The sequence below is a fragment of the Quercus robur genome, chromosome 7, assembly GCF_932294415.1.
Source record: "Quercus robur chromosome 7, dhQueRobu3.1, whole genome shotgun sequence".
Lineage (NCBI taxonomy): Eukaryota > Viridiplantae > Streptophyta > Magnoliopsida > Fagales > Fagaceae > Quercus > Quercus robur.
The window spans coordinates 5,994,934-6,010,931 of NC_065540.1; the positions used below are offsets into that span (position 1 = coordinate 5,994,934).

Consider the following 15,998-nt stretch of genomic DNA (forward strand, 5'->3'; position numbering starts at 1 on the left):
AAAGTTAGATAAAATAGTACAGTGGGGCTCATGAATAGTACCAAAAAGTGCAGTGAGGTCCATAAATAGTAGCAAAAATAAGCTGAATAATGAAATAAATTTCATTTTTCATTAGTATCCAAACGGAGGCTAAAAGACTATTATAATAATGTCTTACCATACACTTGGTCACACATTTTGATATAATTAAGACATGTAACAAGTGTTGATCATATTACTTTTTACTAAAATTGTGGATCTGTGTATAAGTAATATAATTCAATCATATATTGATAAATATGCAAGTTATATTAAAGTATGTGAGTAAGTGTGTGTCCATACTCCATAGAAAAGCCGCTTAATGGCTATGTGGATTCAAACATTTCACCCCGATCCTGACATTGGCCCAAACCCAATGTTGTAAAGTGAGTGGCACTTTAAGATTAGCCCATTTACGATAAACTCATTCATTACACTATTAAACTTTGGGAAAAATATCACTACACACCCTTAGTGCAATGGTCTCTCCACAAGTATAAATGTTTGTGAAGTGTCGGGGGTAAAGGCTGGGGTTTAAGTCTCCAGGAGGTAGTTTCACACACATATACACTTAGATTAGGTTATAGTAGAATTTCTGTCTTTAACATATAAAATAAAATAAAATAACTTTGGGAAAAATTAAATTTTGCACCCTTAAATTATATACACTTTTACACTTTTCCTCATAAATTATACCCATTTTACATTTATTTCCTAAACTATTACACACATAAAACAAGTTTAATTGGTAGTATAGTTTTTTGATCTCATAAAGTAAGCACGATATAATTAAATCTTGCAAAAATTTGTCCAAGAGCACAAGTTAAGGTCAAATTATATACAAATTTCAAGAAAATCACACACAATTACAATTAATTTATTCTTACAAACCAATAAATTACTATTTTCTTTTCAAAAAGTGTATGAAATTAACTAGGAGTGTCAAATGAGCAGGTTTGGGGTGGGCATAATTGGATTGGGTATATAAAACTCATTTACCCAATTAAAATCCATTTAACTAATTGCTTCTAACCCAAACACAACCCAACCCAATTATTATGGGTAAACCCCAACCCACCTAATTATCAAAATTACCAAAATGCTCCTAAAGTGAAAAACTCCAACACTTTCTTGGATTTCCTTTTCCACTCTCTCTAGTCTCCATTCTTGGGATTAAAAAATTCCACATCAGCAATTATATTAAAAATCTAAATAAAAAAATATTTTCTTTTCTTTTCTATTTTCTCTCATTTTCTTGGCAACCAAACAGTGCAACAAATACGAAGAAATGTCATTTCAAGCTTAAAACTTTCCTGAAATTTCGAAAGCAACTGTCCTTGAAACAAATAGAAATTCTTCAAGGACGATGAAGGAAAATGAAAAGAGGGAGATAGAGAGCTATCTCTCTGGTGTAGTCAAACTAGCTATTTGGTAAAATAATAACAAAATCAAAAAAAAAAATTCACTATGAATCCCAAAATCAAAAGAAATAGTTTTCCTTGCTTTTTATCGAGAAATGAAATTACATTGGAAAATAGAATTAACCTGAATCGCTTCCCAAATGGCATAACCGTAGGGGCGAATAACCATGGTGCCACGCACAGGACCATAGTCAGCGAGCTCAGCGTTGGCAATGACATCCAGGTACCAAGTGTTGAAGTCCTGCGACCAAGGCGAGATGACTCGATCTCTGTCTGGGCTGACTCGGCTCTTCGCGTTGCTATCGACTCATTGTTCCTCACTCGCTGTCTCCGCAGCCGCAGTTCCCTGAGCCGACGAGAATCGAGCAGTGAACAGCGACGACGGCAGCTGCTGAAACTAAAACCGATGGCTTCGACTCCGCCGAAGAAACACCGGAGATCGTCGTCGAAGAGAATTTGACAAAGAAGAGTGAGGGAAAATGAAAACCTGAAACACTGAAAAGTCTGAGGTTTTTTTTTTTTTTTTTTTTTTTTAATTGGGAAGGGTTGGGTTGAATTTGGGTATATTATCTTTGGGTTAAATGGGGCTCAATGGGTTTTTAGTTAAAACCCAATAATCATTGGGTCTAATTGGGTTGATGCCCATTTAACCCAACTAATAATTGGGTGGGTTTGGGTTCAATTAGAGTTGGTGGGTTTGGGTGGGCAAATGAGTTTGGGTTTACTTTGCCACCCCTAAAAATTACATAGAATCTACATGTCACAGTGAAGAGAACTAAATCCATATTTCTTAGTATCAACTAGATTAGGGATATCCATGAGTTGGTCTATGTCAAGTTTGTGAACAACTCGGACTTAACCCAACTAACTTTGGGTGGGGAAGAACAAAACCCGCTACTAATTTGTTAGGCACGTTAGAACCGGCCTCATTGAGTGGTGGTCGGATTTGTGATAAAGGAGGACTTTGCTAGATCTGTCGAGATCTTGTCAGATCTAGCTAAGATATCCTTATATTGGTGGAGAGAAAGAAATATTTTATTGGAATAAGGCAAAGACATCAAAATTTGACCTAAATATTGATGTGGTTGCAAAGGAACCTTCAAATGGGTGGAAAATTCATCGAAAAAAGGGTAAAAGAGAAGGTTTTCGGACAAGTCGGGTTTGTCGCGTTTCAATTTCTCTCACTCGTCACATAAACCTACTTTGTTGCGTCTACATCTTTGAGAACCATTGTCGACCAACAAGCTCTTTGGATCGATCAAATTTCTAGTTAGACGACGGTGGGTTGCTCAATCTCTTCGGGTTTGGTCGGTCTTGGATAGACACCTAAACTAGACAATGAAAAATATTTCAACCTCAAACTAGATGGAAGAATTTGATAAGACTGTGACAAATTTGGTGCATTTTTTTTTTTTTTGGGTTGCAAAAGCATAGTGTCAACTCTTGATAAAAGATAAATTCAGTTTATTAAAATTAGGAAAAAATTTAGTAAAAAAATTGGTTATAGCCTAAGTCTACAAACTTACTTAATAAAATAAATATTATTACATATTTTGAAAATTTAACAATTAAATTGCATGTTCTTTACACTTTTAATACACATGTCAAATTTTGTGCCAATTAGATAGTAAAATTTTGTGTCAATTAGATATTATTTACTATATGATCTACAAGTTTATATTTTATGCAAAATTTTAAACTACAAAAATTTTCAATTTAAACAATTTATTGATGACATAACTATTAATTTTTAATTTTCTATTAATTTGGTAAGTATAGAGGATATAAGAAGAAAATGTAATTCAATGGTGGATGTGGGGCCCAATAATTTGTGGCCCTGGCCCATTTATCCATTGGGGCCCAAGGCCCGAGCTGAGGAAAGTTATGGCCCAGGATCGGTAATACAAGTACAAAATAGTCTTGGGACACTGCCGAGGACGATTCAGTTCTCGGCATGTCCAAGGTCTCAATGGCAGGAAGGGCAAAAACGGTATAGGAACAGTTTGGAAAAAATCTAAAATATCTAGGTCAATAGAGAAGGATACGCTGGAAAGTATAACGACCAGGGAAAGCTGCCCTTACTGCCATTCAATACTCTGCACCTGATAGAGCCATACTCTCCAGCTTTTACAACCACCCCCAACCACTCTGGACATGGGCTGATGGGACAAGTATCAGTCTTGGAAAAATTGATCCTACACGTGGACGAAAGATAAGGAACACATGCTAGTATAAAAGGAAAAGTAAGCAACCCAGATCAGGGGCTGGGAAAAATGGCCAAAAACCAGAGTTTTCCAGCCCGCATCCAGGAGAAAGACTCCTATGGCGATCACGATTTAATTATGTACGAACACCACGAAAACCCCACCGTCTGGTGATTAAGGCCTAACTTTTCAAACCCACGCTCTATAAATTATATTGTTTGGGCCTTCTAACGCACGAACCCAATATCGTTTTGGGATCGTTACGAACTGAGTCCTTACAGTGGATTTTTCAAAATTCACTTCATATAAAAAGATATTTGATAAGTTTGTGACCCTAGGTTACAACTAATTTTATAACTAAACTTTTTCCATAATATTATATAAAAGTTATGCTCTTTCGTTAAAAAAAAAAGAAAAGAAAATGGTTCCTTAGTCTTTGATCTTTCTTCCCTACTTTATTTTGTCGTCTTTCTCTTCTCTCCCACTATAATGAGGCAGCTTCCTCTTAGGTGTGTAGTTTTTCTTTTAAATAGATTAAATATATTTGAGTATCAATTTCCTTTTATCACCAGTATATTTATTAGTCCTTAATTTGTGTTTCTGTACTCTTTAATAAGACCTTAAAAAATAATGCCTTCCCAATTGACCACGAATAAACCCTAGAGACAAGTAAGCTCATCCAGTAGGGCTTTGCTTGAATCATTAAAATTTTTGGGCCATCTTAATTAGTTGGCTTTCAAACATCTCCGAAGATGGAACCAGCAAAATCAAGCACAAAGCTTAAGGATTCAAGATTATTGATGGATGAATCAAATAGAAAGTATGATAACAAGCTAAGAACCCTTTTTTTTTTTTTTTTTTTTTGCTAAAATGTAAAACTAACCCTCTAAGTTTCTTCAGATTTCATTTCAGTCCTTTAACTTTGTTTTCGTTCATTTCAGTTTTCTAAGTTTCAAATTTATTCAATTAAGGCCTTTCCGTTAACTTTTGTTAAAAATTTTTGAAAAAAAAAATCTAGAAAATATTTTTCAATCATTAATTGAATTTTTTTAATTTAAAAAATTTGAAGAAAAATTTATAAAATTGAAAAATTAACCACAACATATAACAAAAGTTGATGGAAAAGCCTTAATTGAATAAACTTGAAAGTTAGAGGACTAAAATGAACAAAAATAAAGTTAGAAGATTGAAATGAAATCTAAAGAAACTTAGAAAGTTAATTTTGTTTTTTTTTGTTTTGTTTTGTTTTATTTTTTATTTTTTATTTTTATGAAACAAGTTAACAACTTATATCTGGAAACCTCAGAAGCTCACATGAGAGATACCCTACAATCTTCTCTGTTAAAAAGCTTACAGTGAATGATGAAGGATGGCTCGAAGAAAAGCATCATCTAGTGCTGTCCCAGCTAACTCCTAGTCCTACTATAATAAAAAGAAGCTTTTTGAACTTTGCAATGGAGATGGTTTTTCAAAGCACTCAGAATTAAAGAGTGAGAAACGCTGGGATGAGTGTCTTTGTGTCAATCTGGGTGGGGGCTTGCTTTGAAAATATCAACAACGAAATGTCAAAAAATTATGCAAAATTTCCCAATGTTGGGCAGAATTTTCTTTTACCTTTCTTTTTCACCTTTCCAAGTTATCATGTTTGGTTAAAGTTAATCAATGAGACATTAAAAATAATTTGTGACTCTGTGGAACCCTTAAGAGCAGGACATTTTTGGCTTTATGTCTATAGAGGGTAAGACTAGTCCATCTTTACTGAGGAAGGCCTCATATTTTTTTGGGGAGATCATCCTCGAACGACATCACATAATTAAAGTTACAATTAAATATGTTAATATATATTTGAATACAACTTATTTTGCTGAAATTGAAAACTTATTACTGAAAGTACTGTGGATAAAGATAAAAGATAATTGAAATAGTATAGTGAGACCCATAAGTAGTACCAAAAAAATATATAAATAGTACCATGGGACCCACCATTTTAGAGCAAAAAGCAAAATTTTTTTTCACTCTCAATGCAGTCCAAACGCACGCTAAATGATGTTCCTCGGAGAAAAATACTCTTTTCATGTTTCGTGGACTGTTGTCAGTTGGAGTGGGGAACCTCACGCATGTGAGTACTAATTACTAATTAGTTGCTTAGCCTTTGAGTCTTTGGATTTCCCTCCTCTTTCTTTTTAATATTTTAGTTATGGGTTTCATTGTGTTAATTAATTTAGTTTCAAGTACCCATAGTAGAATTTTTTGGGTTCGGTCCCTCGATGGCTCGATTCATTGTAAATCTAATAAATCTATTCTATTTATGCTTTCCAGGAAAAGGAAAGTAAAAAATTGATTGGATCCTAGACTTCGAGCCTTGGGACCGTTATGTAAAGCAACAAGCTCAGGCTCTTAAGGCCCAAAATGAGCAGAGCTTTGGTTACCAAAATGTCAAGTTGAATTTTCTGATCATTGACTGACATAATGTTGAATAGCGCAGTGCCGCAGCCCAATTTAAGCCAATTCGGATCAAGCTGGTCTCAGTTGTCTGGACCTGTTCGTAGTTCGAACAAACCTATATATGTACTTCAAATTCTTCAATATAAATGATCGCTTGATCAGTTCCCGTTATGCATCATGATTATCATTGATAGTAAATTAAGAAGTTTCTTACAAGTCACGAGATAACAAGAACAAAAATTCTAGTAGTACAAAAAAATTCACAATTTTTGTCACAACTATTTACGTGACAGACTGTGAGTGGTAGAGAAAAAGTTATGGGTCTATTTAAAAGTTACAGACAACTAACCATAGTATGCCACTTTAGGTATGCCAAAAGCTTGGAGCCAAAGCAAATGAGGTTGAGAAATTTTTTTTTAAATGGAAAAAAAGAGGTTTGAGTATTGATAATCTATTACTGGTGCTAAACTTCTAATATTATATGTTGTTGGGAAATTATGAATTTTGATCATTACTCTTAACAAATATTACATAAAAATGTTGGTCTTTACATCGATTAGCACATCTCTCCCTAGTTGAGGGGTGTATCGGAAAATCCCTCAATAACTTTGCCTAGTAGTCTAGTCCTATCGAACTATTGAAGAGAGAAAGGAAAATAATAATAATAATAAAAATAAAAACAGAGATAGGCAGGGACATATTGCCGAGATGAAAGACATTCTTTTGCAAAAAGTTCAAACCACGCTTATAATGTGGCTTCGTTGTTCATATATATAGTGCTTTCAAACTTGAGAATTGAAATACCTCGAACCATCTACATGCACCACAAGTCCCAAACACCACGTAGCTGTGCAATATCCTACAGGTAAGCTCAATTATGCTTCGAATTTTTCACATATTGTACAAGTTGTTTATATAGCGGAACCTACGGAGTTTGATCAGGGCCTGGCGGATGATCGTCCCAACCCCCAAACGATTGTCTCGGAATGCTATGGTGATTATTTGGATCCGAGTCTTTCTCATTGTTCAAGCTCCTTACCTCGTTCTCTTTCACCTTGCTTGGTTGCTCAGTCACTGTCATGCTCTCGGAATCAGCTTCGATCATCAACATCCTCCGGTTCATGCCGCAAGCCAAGTTTGCCATCATTAGTAAAAGCAATGACAATATCATGATCTTCATTGGCCTTGGGAGTTCTAGGCTAGCTTGTAAACCACTATGATTGCTGAAAGAAAAAGAAGAACATAAGCTATTTATAAAGGTGGGAAGAGAAATAGAATTGTGGCAAAGTGATTGGAAAGGCTTAGAAAAATCTAATGTGGGCATTCCATTAAGGTCGTTTCGTGAGGTGGGTGCTGTAATGTTTTAATATCTCCCTCTTCTGGGATATTTTCTATAAGTAAACAAGATAGAGCAATCTATGTCACCAAATGAGAAATCACCACCTTGCCTGGGCCACTTAGCATCGTGAATCTTTCATGAATGTACCTATTAGCGGCAGACATTGAAAGAAGCATTATACAATTATAATTAATTTGTTAAAATAAAGAAATAGAGAAACTTTATATGGAACACCATGAGAGAGACATTAGAGTATCCACACTGTGCTTCAACCGATTTTTGCCATGTTATAACCCGTGCACTTAATGCATGCGTCTCCTCCTCTTTAATCAACATTCTCGGGATTTTTTTCATTTAAAAAAAAAACTCTCAGGATTCTAAATCTAGGTCATGACTCGTGACTCTTTCCACATATTACCCAATTTTTGAAGGATAACCTTGATACATTGGTTTCAGTATGCCTCCTAGATATAAGGATCAACTACTTAGAGCATTCTCATCAGCTCTTTCATAAAAAATGTCATTTTGACATACCAAAAATCTACTTTATCATTTTACAGTATGTCATTTATCGTTTTAAAAATTTAGTGGCGTTCAAAAATTTTTAGTGACGTTTTATATTTAACATTTTCGCATATAAGGTAGGAAAATACATTTAGTGATGTTTTAAAAACGCCGCAAATAATCACAGATATAGCGATGTTTCAAAAAACGTTGCAAAAGAATTTATCCTCTTTTTTTTAGTGACGTTTTTAAAACGTCGCAAAAACCTGCTCTTTTTTTTTTTTTTTTTTTTAAATGCAATATAAACCTGCTTAAAATTCAACAATAACTAACACAAGCTTGGAATAGATCAAATATACCTATTGATCATCAATATTCCACAATAACACATTAACCATAGATTCAATATATATATATATATATATATGTTTAATACCAATACATGTATCATCTTAAATTGAACAAAATACTTGTCTCTCTACAAAAAAAAAAAACAACCACCTAAACTATGATATATTAAACAAAGTACAATACTTCCAAAATATATGTGGTTGTAATAGAACACTTGTCTACCTATACAAAAAAAAAACAACCACCAAAACTATGACAATATTATAAACAAAGTACAATAGTTCCAAAATAATTGTGGTTGTTCAAACAACTATGTAATAGCCCATGAAGTCCTTAAAACACTGTATGTACTGCTATATGCTAGTTTCTTGATGGGATGAAGCCTGTGATCTGTAAGGAGTTGGAGATTAATGGTGTAAACCGAAACCACCCTGAATACAAATTAAAGTATCTAATAAGTTCATAAAGAAATCATTTCGAGTAACAAAATAATAGTTGTTATACTTAAAAAGTTTAAAAACCAAATACATTCTTAAAACATTAAAATTTAATACCTGACTAGCTTCTGAAGAATGATTTTGCTGATTTTGCACTAGTTGCATCAATTGAGTCATTCGCTCCTCCAAGTTTTCATAACGATCCACTTTCTCCGTCAAAGAAGCCACTTGATTCTCTAATTGAGTTACTTTAGCATCCCTTTCTTGGCTTCTTACTTGAGCAATTGCAGGAGTGCTCTTGGCAGGATGCATACTTGGGGTTGGGCCAAATCCCACACCTCGAACATGACCATTGCGCTCATTACCAAACACTTGAGCATATATATCATCTAGTGCCCATGCAATACTTCCAGTAAGGTCGGATGATTGCACACGATTTGAGGACTCACTCAACAGTTCGTTGATTTTTTCCTAATATTCAAAAGTTGAACACAATAACACATTAGAAATTATCAATGTTAATAGATTCAATATTACACTTAGCAAATCATGATATTACTTACAATGTTGCTTTCTGCTTCAGTGTTAACAGGAGTACCATCTTTACGAAGATGGAGTTTTACATATACCTCTCTGCACACTCTACAGGACGCCCAAGCGTTGTTACCTAAATTATGGTCATTACATTTATTTAATTAGGAATAATGGTTTCATACAAACTTAAGAACAATCTAATAAGTTATTTACAAGATAATTATTGAGTCATTACCATTTCTTCTGCGTACGAAGCAAAGTTTTTTGAACCACCAGTATGTACATTTTTTTGCTTGGAACGACTGTTCTTGTTTACCAAAGCAAGATCCTACGTTCAAAAAAATTACATATTTAAACAAAGTATTATTTGAATATATTTTTCATGGTAGATATTCAATGTAAAATAAGGATATCCATATGAATGTTCTTGTTTTGATGATGATGTAGAACAATTAAAGCATATCAATATAGAATAATACTCTCGTCTTTGGTAAATTCCAATGCTGAATAAGGTCTTCATAATCTTCAAGAATTACATCACCACAATAAATTTGTGCGTCAAACCAATAAATTATAGAGAATATTATCTTTCTTTTAGAAAATTATACACTACAGCTAATAATTAAATAGTTATTATTTTTCTAATATTAGTAAGACCCTTTTATATTTTATTTAATAAATAGAATATTATACATAAGGTATTTCGAAAATATAAAATTATTATACATCTAAGGTGTGCGGATGGTCAATTAACAACTGAGTATGGTCCCATCAAAAAAAAAAAAAAAACAAATGAGTATGGTGACGGTGAAACTTTGTCCTACGTATAACAATTTATTATTCCTAAAAAAGTAATGCATAATATATTATATATAATATAAGTACTTCCCCGATTAGTTAATATATGCAGTTATGCAATACCCTGCCAATGGACTTAAAACAAATGGTACCTCAATTCTTATATTAAATAATATAAGTACTTCAATTTTTTTTAAATGAGTGGTAGCACTAGTACCCTGCATGTAGCTACTATAATTACCACCATAGTACACTAAGATAAATTGGTTTGTTCATTCATAGATGTGTGCCAAAGGAAGTTACGAGAAGAAATTGTGAAAAGTAAGATATTATTAAATAAAAATAATATTTCAGGATTTAAAAAAAAAAAATTTTTGAAATGACTTTCAAATTGACTTCTCACACAATCTATAGAGCATTCTCCATAAGTTAATCTCAGCCACATGTTTATAGAATGTCCTAGAAGTCTATAGGGAAATACATATTTTATTGCTAATGAAAGAATAGCCTAGAAACTCTAATGTTGGTTGAGTAACCACCTTTAGCAAGTATAAAAGGCACCTTATTTGGTTCCCATTTGTTGTAGGTGTCAGAGACTTGTGATGTGTGAAGTGAAGAGTTAGGTGAAGTAGTATGAAGCCAACAGTTAGTGTGTGGAGTGTGTATTGTTGAGATTTTGATAATGGGTATGAAAATATAGTCGGTATAAATTTTCTCATACAATATGAGATTTTGATAAGAAATTGTTCAATGAAATGTCTATGTGAGTTGTGTTTTAATGCATCAGTTGTGTATTCTCTGAGATTTTGAGCAACTAAAATGTTCTTGTAAAAAATTTATTTGCTATTAATCTATTTGCTATTTCTTATCTGTTGTAGAGCTCTTATTTTGTGTTCTTTGAATTGTGGTTTAGTTTTTTTAATTAAAAATTTAGTAATTTTATTGTTCTCAACTTTGGGTGAAGGTTTACTCTGTCAATTGTTCAGCTCTCTAATATTTGACTGCTTTCGGTAAGCTTAGAATAATTTTGATTTCTTGGCTTTGTTTGTTAGGCTGCGTTTGAATCGACTTCAAAGTGATTCCGGAAATGATTTTCCGGAAAATAGGTGTGTTTGGTTGTTACTTCAAATTTGGTCAAACTGAAAAGCATTTCCAGTTGACCGAATTTGAGAGCCAAAACAACGGAAATGATTTTCCGTTTCTATTTTCACTTCAAAGTACTTCCGACCTTGGAAAATAGAAGAGAGAGAAAGAGAGAGAGAGAGAGAGAGATCGCGACATCACCGTCCACCGACATCACCGGCTCGCGCGGTAGCGCCGATGGCGATCGCGATCGCGATCTCTGCTTCGATCTTCGCGCGATGCGTCGATCTTCGTGCGATCGCGATTGATGCATCGCGCGAACGCATCGATTGCGATCACGATCGACGCATCGCGCCGCCGATCGCGATGCGCCGACCGCTCCGATCACGATCGCACCGATCGTGATCTCTCCGATCGCAATCTCGCCTTCGTTTGTCCGGATTTGATGATTTTTTGCTGGGTTTTGTTTGTGTTTTGATGAATAAATGATATTATATAATCGTTTGGTAACCAAGAAAATGTGAGAAAATGTGAGCAACAAGTAGAAAATGTGAAAATGTGTTTTCTATGGTATTTTCAAGAACACAACCAAACATCAGAAAATATTTTCCGAAATTTTTTTTGAAATGCAACCAAACACATGAAAACATTTTCCTTTCCGGAAAATAGCATTTCCGGAAAATAGAATATTTTCCAGAAATACTTTTACACGAACCAAACACAGCCTTAAAGACAATTGCACAGAAATCTAAACAAATGCTAAATGCTATGAACGCAATTTTTTAACATCAAATTTTAAAAAAGCACAGTACATCAAAGGTGCTAGATGCTATTAATTTTGACTAAAAGAAGAAGAAGAAGATTTGTTTAATATAACATGTGTCCCTTTTCCACTCTGCCTCTCACGTGCAGCCAGCTAAATATCTCCTTTCTTCTTCTTTTTCTCATAGTATTGTTTATTGTTCACAAAACCCTAAAGTCCATAAAATCCTCTCTTTTTTCTTCTTCCTTACAATCACAAATCAAGTCCTTGCCTAAAACCTCACGTAACTTCTTCTAGAAAAAATAAAGGCATTAAATAACTCATAAAACCACCCTTTGCTTTGATTCTTAACACAGGTCACAGGCTCATAACCCTTTGTTCAATAATTGTAAACTATAGACCCACAAATACTGATATCCCTACACCCACCAAAAAAGCACATGTAAACAAATTCCTAAACTTACAATTCATTATTTAGCTTCCAAAAACACAATATTCAGAAACTGGGTATCAATTATTTATCATATCATATCCATATCCAGCCTGTGAAATTAATAACACAAGGAAAGGAAAAGGGAGCAAGCAAGAATAAGAGAAAACCCAAACACCAAAAGACGTAGTAAAGCCAAAACAAAAGTCAAACAAAAAAAGTTGGAAGTTGGGAACTAACCTTGGGGAGGTCAGCCATGTAACTGAGATTATTTCAGAATGATGAGGCTATCTATCTATGTATATTCAAATTTTAAAAAAGCACAGTACATAAAAAAAAAAAAAAAAAAAAGACATAAGTAATCTTACAATTTATTTTAATATTTTTTTCTCTTTATGAAGCTATCCTCACAAAAAGAAAAAAGTGCAAGTACAGTTTTCTAATTTAACACTTTCATAGCGAAAATATGCCTAGTACTCTGGCCATTCTAGCATTTAGTTAAATTAGGGGGAAGACTGTTTAGGAAGGAACCTAAATCCATGATTTTATAATGCACAACCTAAGCAAGTTATGACAACTTTCAAGTGACTTCCTTAACCAAAATATCAAGTCCTATTAGCTAGCTAGAAACATCATGCAGCCAATAAATCACGAAACTTCTCCATACACACACTCTCTCTAGTGCATTTTGATTAATCATCAACCAGAGATAAAATAATATTAGGATACAATTAAGATAATTTATTTTTAATCTCTTGACTTTTCTCCTGTCGTAGTTTTCGTCTAACATATATTAAGTACAACTAAGATTGTCTTATTATTTTTAAGTTATCTAGCTAGTTGGTACTTATATTTGCTAGTCAATGGCGTTAAGTACCAAAATATTATAGGTGGGCATTTCCATGTGCTAAACAAAAAGGCAATGATTACAACTATGATCAGAAATTAAGGGCTAAATACAATGATTGAATTAGTTATTAAAAAAAAGAAAAATGGCTCTATGAATGTGACATCAAGAACTGCAATTCTATTCCCAAAAACAAATAAATACAAAGAATATAAGAACAGTAAGTGAAAAAAAAATTAAATAGAGTGACGATTGTTAAGGCTCACCTTACCCTTTGACCTCTACTTATAAATTAGCTGTTCCTTAACTCACTCACTCCCCCAACCCTTTTATTTTATTCAATGACAACCCCGCCCTTTTTTTTTTCTTTTTTTTTTTCCTATCCAAAATTGTCTTAATTCTTCAGCGACAATAAACAAAATCAAACACTACGTCTATGTTGCACAATCCTTGCCATTGTTTCTAACACACGCAGCAACAGACACAACATCTTCTCCCTATAAACCTATAAATCTTACTCTCTTTCTCTGTCTCTTATTATCATTATATCAAACACAATTTATATATATTAAGTTTATATTCCATTCTGAAATAATTTCAAAGAGAATAGAAATAAATAAATAAAATTTAATAGTTCCACCTTAGACCCAGAGTCAGAGGAGAGGAAGAAGAAGACTTCCTACTTCTTGTTGGTCCAAGCGTCCATGTCAAAATTTATAGCTATTTCCTTCAAATCAGAAACTTAGCATCAAAGAGGGATAAACTAGCAGTCCATGTCAAACCAAAGTGTCCCAAGAATACACCCATTTGATATGAAAAACAAAATCCATGTTTAATTCAAACTCTAGCACAACTTCATCTCATGGAAAAGAAATAACAAGAAGTTTGAATATTATGGAAGAGATTGGAAAAAAATACCTCAAAATCTCTCAAAGTCTCAACTAGGAATGGGTATGGAGGTCGACGATGGCCGCGGTGGCTTGGGCGGTGTGGTGGGTGGTGGCTAGGCTAGACTAGAGCGGTGTCTAGGCAACCGGCAGTGTAAACGAGTGGGAGATCGACGGCGTTAAGGAGTGCGGCAGCGTGAGGGTGGTGCCGGCGTGAGGGAGTGTGGCGGAGCCAGGTGGTGGCGGCTTGAGGGTGGTGGTGACGGTGTGAGGGGAGAGTGAGAAAAGGGAGAGAGAGCTAGGGGAAAAGAAGAGAGAAGTGTTGAATGAAGAGAAAAAAGAGTTTTTGAGGGGAAAAAAAAAGTGAGAAACTTGTGCGGGAACTAAATTTTTGGGAAAACATATAGCGACGTTTTGTAGAAAGCGTCGGAATAGAGTCACTATTTAGCGGCACTAGTTTGAAACGTTGCAATATACCATTTATAGAGGCATTTTGCAGAAACACTGCTAAAAAAAACGTTGCCTAAACCCGGTTTTCTTGTAGTGTTCAATTCTTTACATTAAATTAATATTTATTGAGAGAAAAAAAAAAGTTTTTCTCTCGCCAGAGCTAGGTGGGTTCCATCTTCTCTAATGGGTGTAGAATATTTGTCCCTTCTCTGAAGGTGCTTTTGTCCCTCTTAGTGACAAGTTCACTTGGAGGCTTGTGGGGTTGTTTTTTGTGGGTCACTAGGAAACAGATCCTCTTTCTTTCCTCTTTTCCTCTCTTCTTTGTTCTTTCACTACTAGTTCTTTATACCACGTTTTTTCACATTTCCTTTCACTACCCCGAACTGCTTAGCTGATTCATAAATGGAAGACCTCACAAAAACGTGGAGTAAGCTCAACTTATCGGAGTGTGAAGGGTTAAGCGTTAGATTAACGAAAACGCAAGTTGAAACAGAGTGGGGTTTGGTAGCTAAATTTTTTACCAGACAAGCTCTGAACTTAGACGCGATTGCAAAAACGTTTCCCCCCCCCTGTGGAGAGCTTTGAAGGGTTTTAAACTCAAGATGGAGGATGACCATATTTTGCTCTTTACTTTTGAGGACAAAACAGAGATGCTGAGTCCTAGTAGGGGAGCCATGGACCTTCGATAAACACATGATGGTGTTGCAAGAGTTTGATGGCACCAAAGAGGTAAGAGACATGAACTTTGAGCCTGCTACTTTTTGGGTCCAAGTACATGACCTCCTACTTAGATTCAGGAATAGAAAGGTGGCAAAGCAACTATGCGAAGCCATAGGAATAGTAAAACATGGTGAGGAGAACTCGGCCATGGAAGGTGTTAGGTTTGTAAGAGTTAGGGTAATCTTGAACATATCAAAACCCTTATGTAGAGGGAGGGTGATTACACTAGACGACGGGAAGGATTTATGGATCCCATTCAAATACGAATGGCTCCCAAACCTCTGTTTCTAGTGTGGATGCCTAACTCATGATGACCGGAGCTGTAATATATGGATTGAAAGTGAGGGTAATTTGACTACAGATAAGCAACAATATGGTCCCTGGATTAAAGCTTCACCTTTTGTACCATCTAGAAGCAAGATGATCATGGTTCCGAGAATATTTGAAACAAGGAAGAAAGCTAATCCTCCGTTAAGTCGAGCCCAAAGTTGCAAAAGACCTGTGGTGGTGCTCCGAACAGACAAACCTTCGCCAGAGGTAGTATGGCCTGAAAAGCAAGTGGATTTTTCAAACCCAACTGCCATGATGGAACCGGATTTTCAGCAGACAATTTCGGCGACTACAGAGGTGAGTCAGGGTGACAAGATAGAAGGAGGTAACGTGTACTCTAGTACAGTCGTATTGGAAGATGCAACTAAGGCGGGAAAGAAGTTTGAAGTGACGTTAGAGGAGTTGGACAAGGAAATTGCCATGTTTGATGTTGCACC

General features: G+C 34.8%; 1 long non-coding RNA gene across 1 annotated transcript; it reads right to left on the reverse strand.

Moving 5' to 3' along the window:
- Window positions 1-8,450: 8,450 nt before the first annotated feature.
- On the reverse strand, window positions 8,451-14,379 carry LOC126691925 (uncharacterized). Its single transcript, XR_007644891.1, has 6 exons — window positions 14,093-14,379; window positions 13,815-13,901; window positions 9,489-9,581; window positions 9,283-9,386; window positions 8,837-9,190; window positions 8,451-8,713 (listed from the first exon to the last, which is right to left on the reverse strand). It is a non-coding gene; the product is annotated as an uncharacterized LOC126691925 (long non-coding RNA).
- Window positions 14,380-15,998: the final 1,619 nt, after the last annotated feature.